Source organism: Microtus oregoni, unplaced genomic scaffold, assembly GCF_018167655.1.
Source record: "Microtus oregoni isolate MIOR12 unplaced genomic scaffold, Mior012 000050F_001, whole genome shotgun sequence".
NCBI lineage: Eukaryota > Metazoa > Chordata > Mammalia > Rodentia > Cricetidae > Microtus > Microtus oregoni.
Genome location: NW_024543225.1, coordinates 764,230 through 786,327, shown reverse-complemented (window position 1 = coordinate 786,327; position 22,098 = coordinate 764,230). Strand labels below are relative to the sequence as shown.

The following is a 22,098-nucleotide window of genomic DNA, read 5'->3' as shown; positions in this document are numbered from 1 at the left end:
ATTACAAACAATGCTGCTATGAACATAGTAGAGCATATACTTTTGTTGTATGATAAGGCCTCGCTTGGGTATATCCCAGCAAAGCCTACTGTTTTTACCTTCTATCAAGACATTAGGAGGCCAGTAAGATGGTTCAGCAGGTAAAAGCACGTGTCTTACAAGTCTAACAAACTGAGTGTGGTCCTTTGACTCATGATGGAAGGAGAGAACTGACTACCAAAAGTTGTCTTCTGAATTCCACATATTCCCACTCTCCGTCTCCTTCTTCTTCCTCTTTCTCACACCATAATAATAATAGTAATAATGATGATAATAATAATATGTGTTAATATTCTCTCATTAATATCCATGTGATTAAATTACAACTTTCAAAGTGAAGACCTGCTATTGATACCAGTACTAATGTAAAACAAACAGTAAGCTCACAATCAAAATATTACTCTATGGTGGGTTGCAGAGATAGGAGGGTGTGATCAGAATCAGTTAAACTTGTATCTTTTGTTTTTTTGTTTTGGTTTGGTTTTTGTTGTTTTTTTATTTGTTTGTTTTATTTATTTTCTTGAGACAAAATTTCTTCTTAGTGTAGTCTTAGCTGTCCTGGAACTTGCTCTGTAGACCAGTCAGACCTTGAAATCACATAGCATTGCCTGCCTCTGCCTCCCAGATGTGCACCACCAACACCTGGCTTAAACTTGTATTTTTTGGCACAAATAATATTTTATTTTATTGACATCTGTCGTAGGAGAATGATCTTGTACTTTGTAAAGATTTGTCACTTGTATTTTAATAAAACACTTATTGGCCAATAGCCAGGCAGGAAGTATAGGCTATGTGACCAGGCAGGAAATAGAGACAGCGCAATGAAAATAGCAGAATTCTGAGAAGAGGAAAGGCTCATTCTTCAGTCATCACCCAGAGAGAGAGGAAGCAAGATGAGAATGCCTCACTAATAAAGGTACCAGGCCACATGGCTAACACAGACAAGAATTGTGGGCTAATTTAAGACATAAGAAAGAAGTTAATAAAAACCCTGAGCTAATAGGCCAACCAGTTTATAATTAATGTAAACCTCTGTATGTTTCTTTGGGACTGAATGGCTGCAGGACAGGCAGGACAGAAATCTCAGTCAACAAACATTCATTTATTGAGCATCTATTGTGCATCAACTTCTGTGTTGTTATCTATGAGGATAAAAGAGAAAGAGAAAATAATGTTTTTGCCTACAATACAGAGAGAGGTCTAAATGTACAGTAATCGAGGGAAATAGAACAGAAGTTTGTGAACAAAGCAACTGTCAAATGAAAGAAAAGAAGCAACATCAACTGAGTATTGAACTGATTTATCACTTAGTTCTAGACTAGAGAAAGTGTGTCTTTGGAGTTCATGGAAAGTGCCTTCCTTTTGAATTTTGAGTACAGTGTAGTTTATAGATATTTCATTTAATAATTTAGTGAGAAACTAGTCCTGAAATGTTTGTCACCGATGATACTATTTACTATTTTGAGTTAGAATGTTCAATTAAAAGACTTCCTTTGAACTCCTTCATTTTTGTGTAGAAGCATCTGTTCCAAAACAGATGAAAAACTTAAATCACATTCAGGGTCATATTTCTGGCTTCGATTGCCTTTTACTTTAGAATACCTTCTCCTTTTTGTTTCTCAGAATACACTACTGTGGTTAAAATACTTTTTTTTAATCAACAGATTTTAGGTCAAGTGAATTTTGGCAAGTCTTGAGATTTGGGTATAGGTCACTTTTCAGATTAATTTTTCATGTCCTAACTGCAGTCCTGGGAGTAAGGAGGGCTAGAGGCCAAGGAAATGTGGAACATTCAGAATTGATTGAGATGGTGGATAAATCTTCTTGGTGCTTTGAGACAAAAGATTCTTCAGTCTGGCTGGATAGACTGTTTATTTTCCTTCTGATATTTTGGAATTATATTTGAATTCTCCTTTCTGTTGTAAACCCAACATAAGGAATACAACATTAGGCTAAATCAAGTCACAAAAAGCCAACAATTATTCTGTTCCTAAAAGTGTTTAAAGTATCACTTTTCCCTACTGAAGACAAGCATGTATCTTAGACTGTATGGCAGAACTCAGGAATCAAGCGTAATCGCAATTTGGGACAGTAGAAATCATGAAGCACCTCACATCTCCCCCTATACTACATCCCTACATCCCACTCCACCTCACCCCAACCTGTGCCATTCTGTATATGGAATATCCTTGCTTCAATTATAAAACAAGACTTTCTATCCTAAGTCTGAAATTGTTTTCTATATTGCCAATTATTTTTGTGACATTTGGCTTGTTGAGCTTTATGATACACTGTCCAAATAACATGTTTCTCTTATGTTCCAATGGATTTGTTTGGCTGCAAAATATATTATGAACAGAGAGAGTGTATTTGTAGCAATCTATGTCTCTTCAATGTCAGAGAACAAAATGTAACACATTTTTAATGGAAAGAATCCATTTAACATTTCATCCATTAAGCATGAATCCTTTGAACAGTGATTCTTGATTGATTAAATTAGATTAGTGCTGTCAACTTGGTACATATTAGAGAAACTTTTCTTTACTGTTCCAAAGATATATTTTCTGTCCCCATTGAAATGTTGGAAGAATAGCTTGTGACTTCTAATTTTTTATTACTCATTTTAAAAATCATATCATTTTGGATGGGAACAGTTAGATGTACACAGATGCCTGCACCCTGCTATTATTATTCCTTCACTGCAAATACAAAGAATCACTGTATCTTGTTGGTAAGTCTCCATATAACAGTATGTCTATTTTTCTCCAAGCAAATCACAAATGTTTTAATAGAATTTGACTTTTTAAAATTGTCTTTTCCAGTTAAAAAACAAATAATTTTAAGATCACTTAATAAAGTTATACTTTAACACTTATACACTTAAAATATGCACTCAATAAACCACATATACACAGTTAAGAAATTAGACACCAGTTAGGGATTAAAAATGCATATTATTAAATCAATATATTAAAAATTTTTAAAGAAAACAAGTTCTGCAGAATATCTTTCATCAAAAATGTAAACTTTCAATTTTCATAATATTCTGTCAGATAGAATCAGGGTTTCTTTTTTAATTTTCTTTTTCTATTATTGTTATTATTTTATTTTATTGCTTTAAAAAATACCAATCCAAGTTCCCACTTTCTCCCCTCCTCACACTCCCCTCCTACTCCTTCCACTCACTCTCCCCCCACTCCTCTCCAATCTTAAGAGAGGGCAAGGCACCCTGCTCTGTGGAAAGTCCAAGGCCCTCCCCACTACATCCAGGTTGAGCAAGGTATACATCCAAAGAGAATAGGGTCCCACAAAGCCAGGACATGCAATAGAGACAAATCCCAGTGCCATTGTCATTGGCCACTCAGTCTGCCCCAGCTGTCAACCACATTCAGAGGGACTAGTTTGATCCCATGCTCATTCACTGAAAGTACCCAAAGGATATCTACAAGCTTCATCTCATATTCCTCTTTGATATTACTACCATTCTCTCAGACAGATTTAACTTTAGAATAACAATCTTTGGTCTGCATGGACCATGGGTTCCATGTCGTAGTAATATTGACTCATCTCTGTTCTACCAGTTAAGATTACAATAACCTGTGTTGTGTTCCTTCTTGAGAAGTTCTGGGGGCAACTGGCAATGTTTGTTTCTGTGGAGCTCCTCTTAGGCGTTGCTGGTTCAAACAAGTTACTGGGCATGCTTCCTGTTTAGGAGACATAACTGGCATCTTCCTGCTCTACTCCATCGTGGCTGATTTCTTGTTGTTCTACTTTAACAACGAAACTTACAACAGGCATCTTTCTCTCCTGAAAGTTTTTGTTCTCAGTGCTAATTTATCTAAATTACTTTTGAAGAGGAGCCTAAAAGTTTTTTCTATGCTTCTAAACACTTCTTGTTCACACAATGTCCAGCTTGTATCTGGTTCACACAAATGTGCAGTTTGTATCTGGTCCACACAAATGTCCAGCTTGTATCTGGTTCACACAAATGTGCAGTTTGTATCTGGTCCACACAAATGTCCAGCTTGTATCTGGTTCACACAAATAGCCATTCATATCTGGATCGCACAAATGTCCAATTTGTTTCTGGTTCACACAAATGTCCAGCTTGTATCTGGCTCACACAAATGTCCAATTTGTATTTGGCTCACACAAATGTCCAGTTTGTATCTGGGCCACAAAAATATCCAGTTTGTACCTGGTTAACACAAATACCTAGTTTGTATCTGGTTAACACAGATGTTCTTTTTGCATCTGGTTCACTCAAATGACCAGTTTTTATACTGGCTATTCTGCAATCCAGTTGCTTGTCTGTGAGTCCTGTTTTGCAACTGCTGAAGTTACAGCCCATTTAAATGAGCACCAGTATCTGCATTTCTACTTGCAGATGGTTGACAATTCTCAATAGAAGGATGAGAAGAACCGTATATATGTGTCACTGTAGGTTTCTGCTGAGATAAGGAATTTTCTTGCACAGAACTGAGGTCTTCATCAATGAGATCATCTGGTTCTGGCTTGATAGTAATCACATCTTCAAAGGGTGTTGGTTCCCTCCGAGGTTTCACTGTTGACATTAGCTGGGTTTGAAGCTCCAGCATCATAAGTCTGTCTGACGTCAGTGAATTCTTGCTCCTGTGAACTCGTAGAAACTTTGGAATCCCTTTTTTCCAGTATAGAGTTTGAAAAGGCAAGGGGAGGGACTGCAGCTTCATGCCCTATCTCATCTTCCGGACAAAAACCCACATTGTTTGAAGGCACCTATCAAAGGTACTGATATCAGAAGACTTTAGACTGGAAGGTTCAGTTGTAACAGATTGAAGTTTATGTAATTCTTGCAATTTCCCCCAATGGCACTACAGATCTTGCAGTTAGTCTTAGTGACAATTTCTGTAGTCAAGACAGCCCTATGCTTTTCTTTGATTACCTGGAGCCCACCACGAGCTGTTACCCGGAAGCCTGCCCACCGCTGCAGTTCCACCCTTGCTCTTCACTGAGCATGGTGATGTTTTTAAATTTCTACCTTGACCTTCCAGCAATAATGGACTATAATCTAGAATTGTAAGTCATATAATCCCTTCATTCACCTATGTTGCTTTTTGTAAGGGGATTAGTTGGGACAACAAAAATGAAAGTAGCATACAAAGTGAAGAACTAGGGCCTCCTACGAATGGTCTTGTAAGTGAGCCATCTTTAAATGTATCCTGAAACTTCAGTCAAAATGTCAAATGGCTGTTCTGGTGGTTAATTTATATTGCCAATCTGATTGGATTAAGAATTGCCTAAGGCGTAATGAGTGGCAATTTTGGGTTTCCAGATAGGAGTAAATAACAGGAAAGATGCCTGCTGCATACCATGTCATGCACAGTATGCTTCCTGATCCATTCAGATGTGAGAAAATTAAATCACTCCCACTGTTGCGGGAGGTCCTCCCACTCCTCCAGCCTATCACCGCTGAGATACCAGCCCATTGGGGCGTGGTCTCTCTCCCTTTAAAAAAGCGGCCACTTCCCTCTCCTCTCTCTCTTCACTTCCTGCTCCACCGGCAACTAGACTCCCTTCCTGGTTGCGCAGAGGGCTGACAGTGATCTGTAAGTTTTTTCCCCTTTAAATAAATACCACCCTATTAATCATAATTCCAAACTGGTGTGGCATTGTTTATGACTTACGCCTTCACTCCCACCAACATGTCTTTCCTGCCTTCAAGGATTCTTCTCTGAAACCATGAGCCCAAATCAGTCCTCTAACCTTTTAGTTGCTTCTTGTTAGGTGTTCAGTCACAGTTATGAAAAATAGCTATTAGAGCTGAAATGTCAGTCAGCATTTTAACTGAAAATTTATGAGAGATAATGAGCCAGAAGTGCCCAACCAAACCATTGAAATTCCCCTTTAGAGCCAAATGGTAATGCCACATTCCTTTAATCCCAGCATTAGGGAGGCAGAGACAGGTAGATCTCTGGGTTTGAGATATGGTCTCCAGAGTAAGTTCCAGAAAAGAAACCTTGTCTTGAAAAAACAAGAACGAAAGAAAGAAAAAGACAGAGGGGGAGAGAGAGAGAGAGAAGAAAGAAAGAAAGAAAGAAAGAAAAAGAAAGAAAGAAAGAAAGAAAGAAAGAAAGAAAGAAAGAAAGAAAGAAAGAAAGAAAGAAAGAAAGAAAGAGAGAAAGAAATCCCAGTCCAAACTATGCTGAATGATAAATGTTAGTTACTTTAAGTCACTGTCAGACCTAAACAATTAGACTATAACTACTCTGAAACCCCCACAGAGATATGTTTTCTGTGTACATATGCACAGCAGATAGACAACAGTTTAAACTATTACACAGAAAGATTATGTTTTACATAGTTGTCCTGACAACTAATAACCTATAAGTCTCATATGAAAGGAAATAACCCCTGCAGTTTTTTGTGCATGGGTGAGCCTTGTGAACTTTTCCGCATCACTTTGGCATGTCTAATGGAATTGGGCACTATGGTAACTAAAGAATGCTGAGAGTAGGAGAAAGAGTCTTCCCCAGGGAAGATCACACCAACTGATTGTCCATCACCAGTTTGTCAGCCCTGACATGCATACAAGTAATACTTTACAGACTGAGCTGGATATAATTAGGAGTATATTTTATATACATATATGCATGCACTAACAATGAAGAAAAAAACAAGATGTGTATTTCAAAAAGAGCAAGGGGAAGTATATGGAAGTTGTCTGGAAGGCAAATAGGGAAGAGAGAAATATTGAAATCATAATCTCAAAAATAAAAAATATAAAAAAGTAAATGACCCCATGAGCCTGTGACCCTGTTACATTCTCCCCTCCCTCTCTTACCCCCACCGTGTGTGTATTTGTGTGTGTGTATCCTTTTGTCCAATTTAACAAAGCAGAATGTTGTATTGTTTTCTCTTCTATTATTTAGGAGAGCAAAGATAAACTGAGAAAAACTGTTACATTTTTTACAAATAGACTTTCAAAACATTTGACCTTTAAAAAAACTATAGCCACCATAATAGCATTTAACAATACTTGTTTTATGAAAAGGACAAATAACAAGATGTTTTATTATATTTTGAAAGATTATATAGGGTTAAAATTCATTAGAATTATTTATTGAGTGACTGAAATAAAAATATTGATTCACCATCTTGTCATATGTTTATGGGACTAGATTTAGGTTTATCAAATCTTTATAGTTTTCTCAAAATGAGGTTTTCTTTCTCTGACCAAGCATGAACTAAAAAAAAAATCAAAATATACTAGTTTGCTACAACCTCAAAACTGACATACACACACACATACACACATATAAATGACATTGGTTATAACTAGTCTAGGGTGTATAGAAAGACTCTGTAAAAAAAACAAAAATTAAACGAATAATTGACATTTAATTTTTTAAAATAACTTCAAGCAACTTCAACATAACTAGCATTATTTTGATAGCAAATCACAGTTCATAGTAAGCTTATTTCTTTATAATTTCTATAGTACTTTTAGCAAAATATATAGTTTTCTATTTATAAAGATTCCAAAAGACCCTAGGCTGAAAAGTATAGTGATTTGTAACTAGAGGTTCCTCATACCTCCTTGTCCCATAGTCACTTTTAAAATAACCACTCACTCAGAGGCTTAATATTAATTATATACTGTTTGGCCTATTAGTTCAGCCTTATTATTAAGTAGTTCTTACAACTTAAATTAACCCATTTCTATCAGTTTATATTTTACAATGAAGAATGTGGCTTGTTACTGTAAAGTTTTTGCGGCCTAACAAACCTCTTTGCCAATGCAATAATCCAAATCAGACCAAATCAAACCGAATTAGAAAAGGCCCAGGTTTAATGGATGCCAGCACTCCAGGGTGGCCTTCCAGTCCTCAGAGAGGAGATGGAAAAGAAAACCAAAAAAAAAAAAAAAACAAACAAACAAAGAGAAAAAGGAGAACTGGAAAGACCACAGAGAGGAGAAAGGAAATACTAGAAGACCATGTGTTCATCCATTGGGGGGGGGGGGTGCAGTTTAAATAGCCTGTGAGAATGGTCTTGACCCTCCCTGAGGAGGGGTCACTGTTTGGCAGCCTTTTTTGGAGGTGGAGTCTGGACTGCAGCAACTCCCCGGGGAGGGGCCTGGAATGGAAAGTTCCACTTAAACATTTTAGACTGGATGCCAGGGGTTGAGGTGAAGCCTCCAACCAAACATCCCAGACTCTTTGGATATAGGGGTTCCAGGGGCTGGAGTAATGCCTGGACCCAAATATTCTAGACTCTATACATAAGGATGTTAGGGGTTGAGGTGATGTTTTCAACCAAACATTCCAGACTCTTTGGATGTAGGGGTGCCAGAGGGCTGGAGTGATGCTTCCAACCAAACAGTTACCTCACATCTTGCTTCTCTGGTGGCTGCTAGCATTTCCCAGACTCCATATTCTTTCTCCCTTTATTCAGTTTGGCTTTTCCACCTAGCCATATCCTGCCCTGTCATAGGCCGAAGTGTAACATGAGGGGCTGCTTGTTGGGGTTTCTGTCCTCCCCAGTTCCCACAGTCTTTAGGTTCCAAAGAATCACACAGAAGGTCTACAGAAGTTATAAAACTGATTGGCCCATTGGCTCAGTCTTCTTATTAGACCTTGTAGCTTATATTAACGCATTATTCTTATCTATGTTAGCCACATAGCTCAGTACCTTTTTCAGCAGGTTTTAAGTGGATTTAGTCCACTTAAAACGTTGGGTGCCACTCTGTAGTAAGACAAGCAGTGGGCTGTGTCCCACTGCCTGGCTAGCTTAGCCCCAAAATAATTACACAGAAACTGTATTCATTTAAACACTGCCTGACCATTAGTTCTAGCCTCTAATTGGCTAACTTTCACATCTTGATTAACCTATTTCTAATAATCTGTATATCATCACGAGGTTGTGGCTTACAGAGAAAGATTCAGCATGTCTGACTCTGGCGAATTCATGACAGCTCTCTCTGCCTGCCTTCTTCCTCCCAGCATCCAGTTCTGTCTACTCCACCCACCTAAGGGCTGCCCTATCAAAAGGCCAAGGCAGCTTCTTTATTCAACAAATGAAAGCAACACATCCTACACCACCAATTAACCAATGGTAATAAAATATATTTACAGCATACAGAGGGGCATCCCACATCAGAGATTCTTATTTTCGATAAACAAATAGGCTAAAAAGACTTCTCATGTTGACAATTTTGTCTTCATTCTTCTTTTAGAATTCCATTGGCTCAAGTTTTAGCACTTTCCTGAATGCATAATAATTACTTCCAAAGTACAAGAAAGAGAAAGCATATGTATATGTGTGTGTGTGTGTGTGTGTGTGTGTGTGTGTGTGTGTGTCTGTGTGTGTGTCTGTGTGTGTGCCTGGCTTCTCTCATTCAAAAATCCATTATATTTCCCCAAGGCCAAGTACGTAAAATCATTTCATGTCTTAAAAGATAAAATCAAGCATCACAATGTTCTTGTATTGCTGCTTTATTTTCATTTTTTACATGCAAAGAAACCTTTTCTAATTATTCTTTCTTATTGAGACAATTATATACTCACATTTATTTAAGTGTAAGAAATAACACATGAAGGATGGGCGCTATGGCTCATTAAGTAAAAGTGCTTGTTGAGCAAGCCTGACATTCTGAGTACAATTCATGAAGCCCAGACTTAGAAGGACAGAACTGACCCCAAAAGATGAGCTGTGAATTCATATATGTACCATGTCTTACACACTATGGCACACATATGCCTACTCTTAAATCTATACATTAAATACAAGCACACATATACAATAATAATAAAATAAATAAAATGTAAAAATAAATAGATTTAAATTCCTTAAACTAAGAGAAAAATATTTCTACTGAAAGATATTATGTACTTTCTGCTAGGATTTCTACAGAGGCAATTTTTTTGCACTATCTCACTTAGTATACTAATACTGATGCATTATCATGACACAAGCAGGGATCTGCTGATAAAGATCATTCTTGCTACTGTTTACAGCAACAGCCAAGTTCTTTCGATCCCATCTCTTCCGCATCTCTTAAAACCACTAAATTACAGCCTATTTAGGTAATTATATCATATTGACAGTGTTAACAATGTTTAATCTTTGGTACTAGCTTACATTCATCCTACTTCCCTGGTGAGTCATCCAAGTTACATTATCCATTAATCACCAGCTTGTAGTGTTTAGTATTAGTATGTGGTATGTATGTACCAATGCTTATTTAAGCATTATCAGTTGATAACGATCTGGGAGGTTTCCAGATTTGGGTCACTATGAATAAAGTCAATATATACATACATGGAAAAATATTTATGTATGACAATTCAGTTTTTCATTAAAATACTCCTAGATATATGCTCATGAGTATCATTGCTGAGTTGTATAGTTTATATTCTTGAAGAATTTTTTATATGCATACAATGAAATAGGATCCTATCTCCCGCCACCATTCTCTAATTCCCCATAGCTTCTTCAACATGTCTACCTCCTAGCTCCATTTTTATCTTTGATAACCTATTAAGTCCAGTTACTGCTTATTTTATATTCATGGATGTGGAAGCCCTTTTCTGATGCATAAAAAAAAAACTACAAATGACCACACCTCCGAAAAAGGTTTTTATTTCCAAGTCACAGTTGAGGGAATTCAGAGCAAGTATTCAAAACAGAGACTGTAGAGGAATGTTTGCTCTCTGGCCATTGCTTACTTTCTGGCATCTGAGGGTGCTCAAAATGGAATACACATATCAAAGCTAATATCAAAAATGTTATAAAATACATCAAAATAGATCAAAGTTGCCGTACTCAGAGTGATTATTTCCAGCTCCATTCATTTACCTGCAAAGAGTTATTTTTTTCTTAAGAGTTAAATAATATTGACTTGTGTGAATGTGCCTCATTTCCATTATCCATTCATCACTTGATAGGCATCTAGGTCATTTCCATTTCCTAAATACTATTAACAGAAAAGCCATAAACATGAATGAGCAGATATCTTTATAGCAGGATAGAGAATCATTTGTATGAATGTACATGATGGGGGAGAGTCTAGTCGCCGGAAATGGAGCAGGAAGAGAAAAAAAAACCGAGAAGAGAAGTAGCCGCTTTTTTAAAGGGAGAGAGACCACGCCCCAATGGGCTGGTATCTCAGCGGCTATAGGCTGGAGGACCGGAAGGACCTCCTGCAACACCTCCCCCTTTTGTTTAAGTAAGAGAGTTCTAAACCTACTGTGAAATTATATACAATAAGTACAAATATCCTATTCTAACTAGCTTAGGTTTTGTATAATAAATAACTTGGCCAAGTCATGAGAGAAAAGTAACTACATTTATATAGTCTTCAACCCCATCGAAGATCTGAGAAGGGAAATAATGTTACCTGGGTAATTAGGAAGTTCAGTAAAACAACTTCAAAACCATGCAACAAATCACAGAGACAACTAGCTACCTGGGCAATCACCCAAAGTCACGTTTGCAGCGTTGAAGCAACCAACTTTGGCTAAGGCCTAATATAACTGACATACCATTTTCAAAGGCAAGCAACTTTTCAAAACTATCTTACCCTGTCTTGGCAGGATATGACAGTTCTGTTTTATCCATTGGTGCACGCTCTGTATCTCTGTCAGTGGTTGAGGTATGGGCATTTCTTTGCCCAAAGGCCAGTTCTGCCAAAAAGAACGGCTCCAGGTGGAGTGTCTTTGGTGCTCAACATTCTCTCGGGAATAGAGCGGTGTTGCCAGGAGCAGTTGTGTCTCACTACCACAAAACTCTGAGTTAGATTAAAGGCCAATTTCTACAGCTCTTTGAAGAGGTTGAAGATTATCTATCTATACTGAGTATAATCTCTATGTATCTAAAGAACCTGAATAGTCTAATTATAAATGACAAACTTAGATGACTATTGATCTATATAATTCTCAATACCTAATTTAAAGATTAAGACTATAAACAACTGTGTAACAAATGAGGACAATGACCTCCAAATATAAACAATGTACAAATATACATTGCAGTATGGTAAATATATATCAATACACAAACAATATATAAGTATCTTAATCAGAGGTAGAAATGTACACTGCAATATGGTAAATATACACTATATATATATATATATATCAATACAATATATGTCAATACATAAAAAATGTTTTAAACAGAGGTAGAAACATGCATGCATACAATAGTCAATATAATTTAACTTTGTATCAATATAAAAGAATGGGTACCAATATATTTGTCTAAAAACAGTAACTCACAATTACCAATCTATTATCCCATCATCCCTCTTTTTTTTCAAAATGATCCCTGAGCTTATAAAATTCCTCCCCCAACCTCCCAACCCCTAAATGATGTCCCTAAACCCAGTGGCAAACTTTACTGGGAGAGGGGACTTCGTCCTCTAGAATTACTTCCAGCTGTCACGGGGGCGACGTTCTTTCTGGGGGATCCTGTGAAAGTAAAATGATGGTTAAATTTCAAGATCAATGTCTTTTAAAATTGCAAATAGTCTCTGAGTATTTTGTGGAGGTCTGGCTAGAATGTTATACAAGATGTGCACCATTTCAGCTAACCAAGTTGGGATCGTCTTGTGCAGCTGGTACCCAAAACAGGTCTTGCAGTAGCGCTATCAGTATCATGACGTCATATCAACCAGGTAGAGTTGTTGTTATGGGGCCCCATCTTCTTCCTGGAAACTTCAAATGTCACTTCAGGAAAAACTCATTGTTCATTGTGAAAAACTAAAACATTAATCATATATATATATATATATATATGCATATATATTCAATGAAAGGCATGATAGATATATTCAGTGAAAAGTATGATAGATATGAAGAAAACAAAGATGTTTTCTAAACTCATATTTCTTTCTGTCCCATATCATGGCTCTTGACATGAGACAGAAACTCCAGAAACTCTGGGTTTTTCTCTAACCAACAGGCTTGGAATTGGAGAGGGACTGAGCCGTAGTCCAACTTCAAAGGGTAGTGCCCTGCTTGATTTTTTTGTCAACATGACACAAGCTAGAGTTATGTGGGAATAGGCACTTTAATTTGAAAAAAAAAAAGGGGGGGGGGGACTCTATCCAGATTGCCGGTAGGCAGGTCTATAGGACATTTTCTTGATTAATGCTCGATGTGGAAAGGCCTGGCCCAATATGGGTGGTGCCACTCTTGGCCAGTTTATCCCAGGTTATGTAAGAAAGTAAGCTGAGTGAGCCAGTCAGCAGTATTCGGCTATGGCTTCTGCTTCTGTTCATGTCTCCAGTTTCCTACCCTGTATTCCTGCCTCGACTTGCCTTATCTACAGAGTGTGTATTGACAGCCCTTTTCTCCCCAAGGTACTTTTGGTCATGATGCTTTATCATAGCAATTGAAAAATCTAACTAAGATAAGAGAGATGGCTATAACATGTAGTAGATCTATTTCTAACTTTCTAATAAACCTCCACGCTGATTTTCATAGTGGCTATATCAATTTGCATTCCTGCTGGCAGTGAATATGTGTTCTCTCCCCACGTCTGTGCCAGCATTTGTTATATACTTTATTGTTATTGTCATTGTTTGTTTATCTTAGTCATTCTTGTTGGGATAATACAGAATCTCAAATTAGCTTTATTTTCATTTTCCATAGAACTAAGACTATTAAACAATCTAAAAAAATGTTTATAAGTCATTTTGAGAACTTTGTTTAGCTCCATGGTCCATTTTCAATTAAGCTGTTTGTTTTCTTACTGTTTACTTTTTTGTATTCTTTGTATATTCTGATACTAACCTTCTGTCATGTGTAACATGGGTGAAGATTTTTTCCATTCTGTAGGCTGTCTCATCACTTGAATTATTAGTTCCCTTTTTTTAAAAAAAAATGTAAACACTTAGTGCTATAAATCTTCCTCTTACATCCACCTTCACTATGCCACATAGACTTTGGTATGCTGTTTTCACTTTGATTCAGTTCCAAGATTTTTTTTTATTTCCTTCTAGATTTTTTCAATTACTCAATTATCATTTAGTAGTTTGTTGGTTAGTCTTCAAGAGTTGGTACACTGTCTCTAGTTTCTATTGATGTTTATATATAGCTTTATTTCATTGTGGTCAGATAGAATACAGGATGTCATTTCAATTTTCCTACATTTTTAAGGCTTTCTTTAGGTTCTTTTTTTTTGTGGACTGCTTTGAGAAATATTCCACAGCTGCTGAGAAGAATGTATATTCCTTTGTATTTGTTTGGGGGTTTTCTGTAGACATTTGTTTAGGTTCATTTTATTTATGTCATTTAACAACAGGGTTTCTCAAGTTTATTTGCTGAGAGTGAGTTATTGAAATCACGTTCTAGCACTGAGTTTGTGCCAATATGTAGTTTTAAATCTAATAATGTCTTTTCATGAAACTGAGTACCCCTGTGTCTAGTACATATATGTATATGACTGTAATATCCTTTGGGTGGATTTTTTCATTTAATGAGTGTAAAATGCACCTCCTTGTCTTTTCTGACTACTTTTGATTTGAGGTTTGTTTGGTCATATATTACAATAGCTATACCTGCTTTTTCTCAGTTCCATTTGCTTGGGATCCCCTTTTTCATCCTTTAATTCTGTGATATTATTTATTTTTGATGGTGAGGTATATTTCTTAGAAGTAGTAAAAAAATTGATCCTGTTAAACATTCTAGTATGCTAATTTGTATCTTTTATTGATGGATTGAGACCATTAGTATTCAGGAATTATTGAAAGATATGTACTTATCCCTGTCATTTTGTTGGTTTTGTAGTTTTTCTTCAAAGCTTTTTGATTCCTAGCCTACAAATGTTTGTTTCTATGACCTCTTATATATGTTTATCCTCCTCTTTAATTTAAAGTATTCCTCCAAGTATCCTTTTTATAAGTGGCTTTTAGTCATAAATTCCTTTATTCTGTTTTTATCATGGAAAGTTTTGATTTTTTCCTTTAATTTTAATAGTTTTATTGAGTATAATAGTCTTTGATGACAGTTGTGGTGTTTCAGGACTTTTAGGACTTTCCATGACATTCTGGCTTTAAATGTTCTTTTTGAATAGTCAGGAGTTAATCTAGGAAGCCTACCGTGATCAGTGTCATGTCTTTTCTCACTGAAGCTTTTAATACCTATTCTTATTCTGTGTTTTTAATGTTTTAACTGTAATATATCATGACAAATTCTCTTGTCTATTTGGTGTTCTGTAGGTCTCTTGTACCTGGATAGGCAACAATTTCTCTAGGTTTTGGAAATTTTATTGTAGGTAGAGCCTACTCATTCATTTCCTGTCCACCCAGACCCAAAATAATCATGCTGGAACTATATTAATTGCAACAATGCTTGGCCAATGACTCTAGCATTGATTACTATCTATCTCTTACATCTTAAATTAACCCATTTCTATTATTTTACATTTTACCATGAGGCTCCTAGTTTACTGGTAAGGTTCCCAGATATATATATATTCTAATTCTAGCCTGGCTATATTCTGTTAAGCCATTGGCCAAAAGAAGACTCTTTATTAACCAATAGTATTCCCAGTATAGAGAGGGGATTCCCACATAACCTCCTTTTTTCTATCTAAATAAAAATGAAGGTTTTAACTCTAAAATAGCAAGATTATATGCAACAAAATAGCAAGAATTGTAGCTATAATGTTTATATCTACAGGGTAAGATGGTTCTGAAAATTTTCCTGCTGCTGAAAAAGGGCTGTCAGTTACTCTAGGCCTTAGCCAAAGTTGGTTGCTCCAATGTTGCAAATGAGACTTTGGGTGATTGCCTAGGTAGCCAGTTGTTTCTGTCCTTATTACACATTTTGGAAGATGCTTGATTATACTTCCTGTTTACTCAAGTAATATTATTTCCCTTCTCAGGTCTTTGATGGGATTGAAGACTAGATAGTCACAGTTACTTTCCTCTCATGACTTGGCCAAGCTATTTCTAATATAAGACTTTGACTTCTTAAAATAGTATAATTATTGAAACATTTAGCATAGGTTACTTGCTTGATATTGTTTATGCTGTTTGTAATTCTAATTTTTACCTGATATTTGTTCTTATTGTATATAGTTTTATGTTAGGCTTAGAACTCTCTTATTTAGACAAAAAGGGGAGGTGCTGTGGATACTCTTTCAGCCAATAGCCTTTAAGATACCAGTCCACTTGGGCAGGGTCTCTTATACTAAAAATACAGCCATATGGATTGCAATGTCTCTCTCTCCTGGTTGCTGGATTCAGTTCCTGTTCTCCAGTTCATACAGAAAACTGTGATCTGTGAGTCTACCCCTAAATAAATAACCATTTATTATACTCTCTGAGCTAGTGTTAGATTACTTTAGATTGTCAATCTTCATTTTATGATTTTACTGAAGATGCCTCCACTGTAATTTTCTTAACATTTCTAAGAAGCATTTTTATTCACTAACCAATAAAAACAACATGAATACCAAAGGACTTCCCACACCAGTCTTTTATTCCTTAAACTCTGTTTTCAACATCTATTTAGTTGCTCATGCTTTCCACCACGGTTTTTCAGTTTTTAATCTCCAGCATATTTTACTTTGAAATTGCTGAAAAATTCAAACTCATTTTCACATTTTGATTGACTTCCTTATTTTATTCATGTCTTTTTATTCTTTAAGTTTTTATTCTAAACCTCATTAAAATATTTCTTTTGAATTATTCTCATTGGGGGCCAATACTGAGGAACTTGTGCTTTTAATAGATGGAATAATCTTTGAAATTTTTGTACTATTTTATTTATGTATTGGGATTTGTATACATCTGAGGATATTTTGTTGGGTGCGTTTTTCTAGTTTTGTTTGTTTGTTTATTTTATACACATCACATTACTTCTTTGAGCAGAAATGCTTACAATCTTCAGTCAGTGGCTAATTTATTGCATGGTTATGATCTAAATTTCCCTTGTTTATCTGATATTTGGTGATACAATCTCTATCTCAGGTCTTCTATTTCTCTGCTACAGTCTAACACATTTCTCCTGACAGGGTGTAGTGGTCCCAGGTCTCAATACCAGATAGTGCAAGTAGATAGTCCCAGTCTGGTAGCTGACAGGACTCAAGACTCTGGTCACTTATACTGGCTGCAGGGTCCCAGGTGAGGTTCTAGCAAGTCCCAAAGGGGGAGAAATGGCCAAGAGTATCTGTCCTTGACAAGCAGCCCCCAGGATTTGGGTAACCCTAAGGAAGAAGGCAGTAAAGGAGAATACAGATGCATATCACCTGTGCTGACAACAGGGTCCAAGCCAAAGAACCTTCTGTATTCAGGCAAATTCTAAAAGGAGGAAGATAAACGGAGAGGAAGTGAGTCTCTGGAAAATAGCCTTGGACTTAGAGAACCCAAATTTACATTTTCCAAAGCTTTTCTTGGGCTTTCTAAGGCTTCAAATTAGTTTATTAAGGCATACAAGATTTTCATTATAACAGCTATCGTTTTGGAATCAGTCTCTGTTGAACCTCCGGTTTCATTTAATTAGAAATATTCCTATTTTTTATTTGACTAGACATTTTTTATTAAAACATGGACATTTTTATGTAAACTTTTTGTCTTGACTAGCTTAATCTGAAACCACCCTTATCAAGGGAAGAGAAAATTACCTCAATGTTTTTAGGTAGAGATAAATGTGTGGAGTTCATACCCATCTTCCACTAACACTCAAATTGAGGGTCAGCAACTCACTATTGGGCAAGTGTGAATTCCTGGTTTTTCCACAGTTTCTATTAGCACCATTGTAGAAATTGCCTCATTATCACTTGGCAGTGGTGAAAGGCCTCATTTATTAAAAATCTAGTACCATGACATAATAAGACCTAAGTGTTTTTCTCTTTATTTTCATAGTCCGCTTTTATATTTCATACAAAATAACCAGATACCTTGGCTGTAATTAGTGAGAGAAAAAGGGAAAAGTATATCTGTTCCATATTTCTAGAAGAAGCCTTCAAAAACTGTTATTTTATCTTTGGTTTGTAGATAATAGACTTCTTTATGACATTTTCATACATGTGCATAATACATAATTGTACTTTTCTTATATTTATTTATTTATACTTACCTAGCCATTCCTGCTTTCTCCTGCTGATTCCCTTTTCAACTTAATAGTAACTCCTCTGCTTTCATGATTTGTATGTAATATATAAATTATATATGTGGGGGAATATGGATGGATGCTTATGCATATGAATGAAAACAATATTTATCTTCTCTATTCATTGTTATTTATTGTTCAGCTTCCTTTAAGACTCTTTATTTTCCCCCACATAGTTCACTTATAGTTTCACATCATATATATACATATACATATGTATGTATATATGTATATATATACATACATATGTATATATGTATGTATGTCTATACATGTATGTATATGTGTATATATATGTATGTATATATACATATATATATACACATATGTATGTATATATATATTTTAAATGAAGATTCCACATATAAAAATAAAACTTCCAAAATTTATGTCTCTACACTTGGTTTATAAACAGAATTTGCATACAATTAAGTTTTTATCCCATTGATAACGAGTAATGAGCTTCAAGATTACAAAAATATCACAGAAAATACTAAAACTCATTCATATTAGTTTTGTTTTATACAAGTTTGAAACAAGATGCTGGTGGTGGCAAATAGTCTCTAAAACACAATTTGTCTTTTATTAGTTGTCAATGTATTAGTTACTTTTAGGTTGCTGTGAGAAGACACCATCACAAAAAGTGACTTCTGGGAGATTTTATTTTCATTTACAGTTCCATGAGGATTATGGGTCCTCCTTGGTGGGGAACCATAGCAATAAGCAGCAGGCAGGATATCAGGGACAGGAAATTGAGAAATTACATATTTTATTACAAGAAAGAAGCAGAGAAAGCAAGCTAAATGTAGGGTGAGAACATAGCATCCCAAAGGTTACTCCCAGCCCAGTGCTGGAGAGCTTTCTCCATTAAAGCTGAACTTCCTAAATATTCTCAAGAAGCACCAAGTAGGGACTAATTTCACATACTCAAGACTAGGGGACATTTCTTATGCAAACCACTGCAGCTGCAAAACAGGAGTGGTTACCATATCCTCCTAGGTTATCAGAGTTCATTACAAGGAATCTATAAAATATTTGTCATTTTCTTCATGGTGTCAGACTCATGAAATTCCATTTAAAGGCTTCTCACAGGCAAACACAATGAGATTAACCTAAGAAACATGGAAAACATATTTTCTTTTACCCAATAATCTTTTTAGCCAAATAGAATATATCACTTGAACATCTGTTTCTTTGGAGGGACCTGATTAAGATTATTGCTATAAATTTCGGCAAATTGCTTCAATATTAGACTTTGCTTGAATTGATATTGTAAGGCTACTCTACTCAAATTGCAGGAAATGTTAGTTAAATAGCCTTTTAAATAATTGTAAAGCAAAAAGTAATGTGTAACTGCACAGTGTTTGTAAAAACTAGATTATAATTTCATATTTTTCACTTTCTTTCTCTAGTACCAGTCAGTATATCAGAGAAACAGCAAAATACCTAGACATAATGCCTTAGTGACCACATATTTCTATACTAATAACCAGGTGGTTCATACATTTTTTTCTTAAAATAATATTAAATATAATTTATAAAGTATTTTAATTATTTTTGCTATATGTTATGTGAAGCAAGCATCCCATTAAGAAATCAAATACTTTTTAGGTTGTTATTATTGTTGATTTGGCTAGTATAGCTTTTTATTAACATTTATATCATACTAAAAAGTCTTTTTCTTGTATAAAGGAAAAATATGAAAGAAATATTTTCATTTCTCTCTTGATTCCAAATCTGTGCTTTGAAAATTTTAAAGTTGGTAATGATTTTAAAAGAGAAAGTTGTCACCAAAGTGTCTGTATCATGGAATATGTCACTAGTTCTAAGAATTTCTGATAAGTATTCCTCCTTTTCATTAATGTAAATATTAAATCTCACAGGATTTGTAAACGTGGCCTAAATATTGTATTTAAAAAGGGGGGTTTTCATAGAATATATTTGAATCATTTCCCCTTCCCCAACTCCTCCCAGCTCCTCTCAAGCTTCCTACCCACCAACTTTATATTCTTTAATCTTTCTCTTTAAAACAAATAAATCACAAAACAAATCAACACAAACCAAAATACAATAAGACAAAAATGCCAAAATAAAACAAAAGTAAACAAAAAGCCTCCCCTGCCTCCCCCACAAATAATATTTGAGTTAGCCAACTACTCCTATGCATGGGACGGACCTGCTCTGATGTGGTTGTTATATCCATTAAGACTAGTTGGAGGAGGGCCCACTTATTTGTCCTGGCTGCCCAGCTAGCTTAGCCCCGAAATAACCACACAGAAATTGTTATTAATTAAATTACTGCCTGGCCCATTATTTCTAGACTCTTATTGGCTAACTCTCACATCTTGATTCAACCCATTTCTATTAATCTGTAAATCGCCACGTGGCAGTGACTTACCAGGAAAGATTCTAGCCTGCAGGCATCCATCTCAGGTGGAGGATCCATGGCTTCTCTCTCTGACTCTGCCCTCTTCCTCCCAGCATTCCATTTAATTTTCCCCACCTATCTAAGATCTGCCCTATCAAGGGCCCAAAGCAGTTCCTTTATTAACCAATGAAAGCAATACAAAGACAGAAAGACCTCCTACACCAGAGACTCTATTGTAGGAAACTGATATTCCCTTTGCCAACAGGTATCAATTGCCAATAGTGCCTTTGTTAGGCTTGGAACATCCTCCTCTCAGTGCTGGGACTCCATCCGGTATAAACCAGTGCAGGTCTTGTGTGCGCTGCTGCAATCTCTATAAGTTCATATACAAATCTGTCCTGAAGAGTCTGGAAGACATTGTTGCTATGAAGTCATCCATCACCTCTGGTTCTTATATTCTTTCTTCCTCCCCTTCTGCACCAACCCCTGAGCCCTGAGGAGAGAGGTTTGATGAAGACATCCTACTTAGGACTGAGAGCTTGACAATGTACATTGTCTAGTTGTGGGTCTCTGTGTTAATTCCCATCTATTATAGAAACAAGTTTCTCTGATTAGACTTGAGAGAGTCACTGATCTATGGGGAAAACGATCTGTCATTAGGAGTTAATTTGTTGCTAAATTCCTTTAGCAGACTAATAATAGTACTAGATTTTCCCTTGGGCCCAGGACTGATCTCAGGTTCTTAGCCACGTTAGCAGTGTCAGGTATGGGTTCCACGTCATATAGTAGGCCTTAAATCCAATTTAAAAGTAATTTATTTTCCCACAACATTTGTGCCATTATTACATCAGTGGGTATATCTTATAGGAAGGTCATTATTACAGATGACAAGGTTCGTCCCTGGGTTAGACTGAAGATTACCTTTCCCCCCGAACAAATAAATGCTTGTGATAATCAACTAGCAAAGAGATGAAGTTTCCTTTGATTCACAGTTGTTTATATCCTAGAACATTATCGGACCTAAAGTTTGTGTGATAATGTGAATTAAACCTAAGTCCTGGTGTGTGGACAGAGGCTGTCATGTCATAGTGAAGCAAATATAGTATACAAAAGGGAAAGAGATTGGGAGATCCCACAATTATCTTCATTAGTAGGTACCTCAGTGACCTAAAAAATCCCAGATAACCTCTACTTCTTAAAGGTTCTTTCATCTTTCAATAGCATGAAGGTGGAAGGAAGCACTTAATAATCAACGCTTGGGAGACAAATAAAATCCAAGTCTTGACAACTCTGTAGAATGATTTCATTCACTAAGCATTGTAAGGTATGTTCTCCATCCAAAATCTAAACCACTATGCCCGTTCTATATTATTTGAAAGTCTCTAGGGTCCCCACTTCATCTCTAAATCCTAGAGAATGAGCAAAGACATATGTCATGAATAATCTGATTCTACCAAAGACAAAGCAGTATTTTTACAGCCCTTATTCCAGATATAGTTGTTCATATTTGTTTAGATGCAGGGTTAATACACAGACTAGGATATTATATGTCACCACTTTTGACATTTAGGACCTGAAAAATTATTT

General features: G+C 36.0%; 1 protein-coding gene and 1 pseudogene across 1 annotated transcript in view; one reads left to right on the top strand and one right to left on the bottom strand.

Annotated features, from left to right (window-relative positions):
* Il1rapl2 (interleukin 1 receptor accessory protein like 2) overlaps positions 1-22,098 on the top strand; it is a 597,452-nt gene that overhangs the window by 473,144 nt on the left and 102,210 nt on the right. The gene's annotated exons all lie outside the window — the stretch shown is intronic.
* LOC121436656 lies at positions 3,544-7,627 on the bottom strand (annotated as a pseudogene).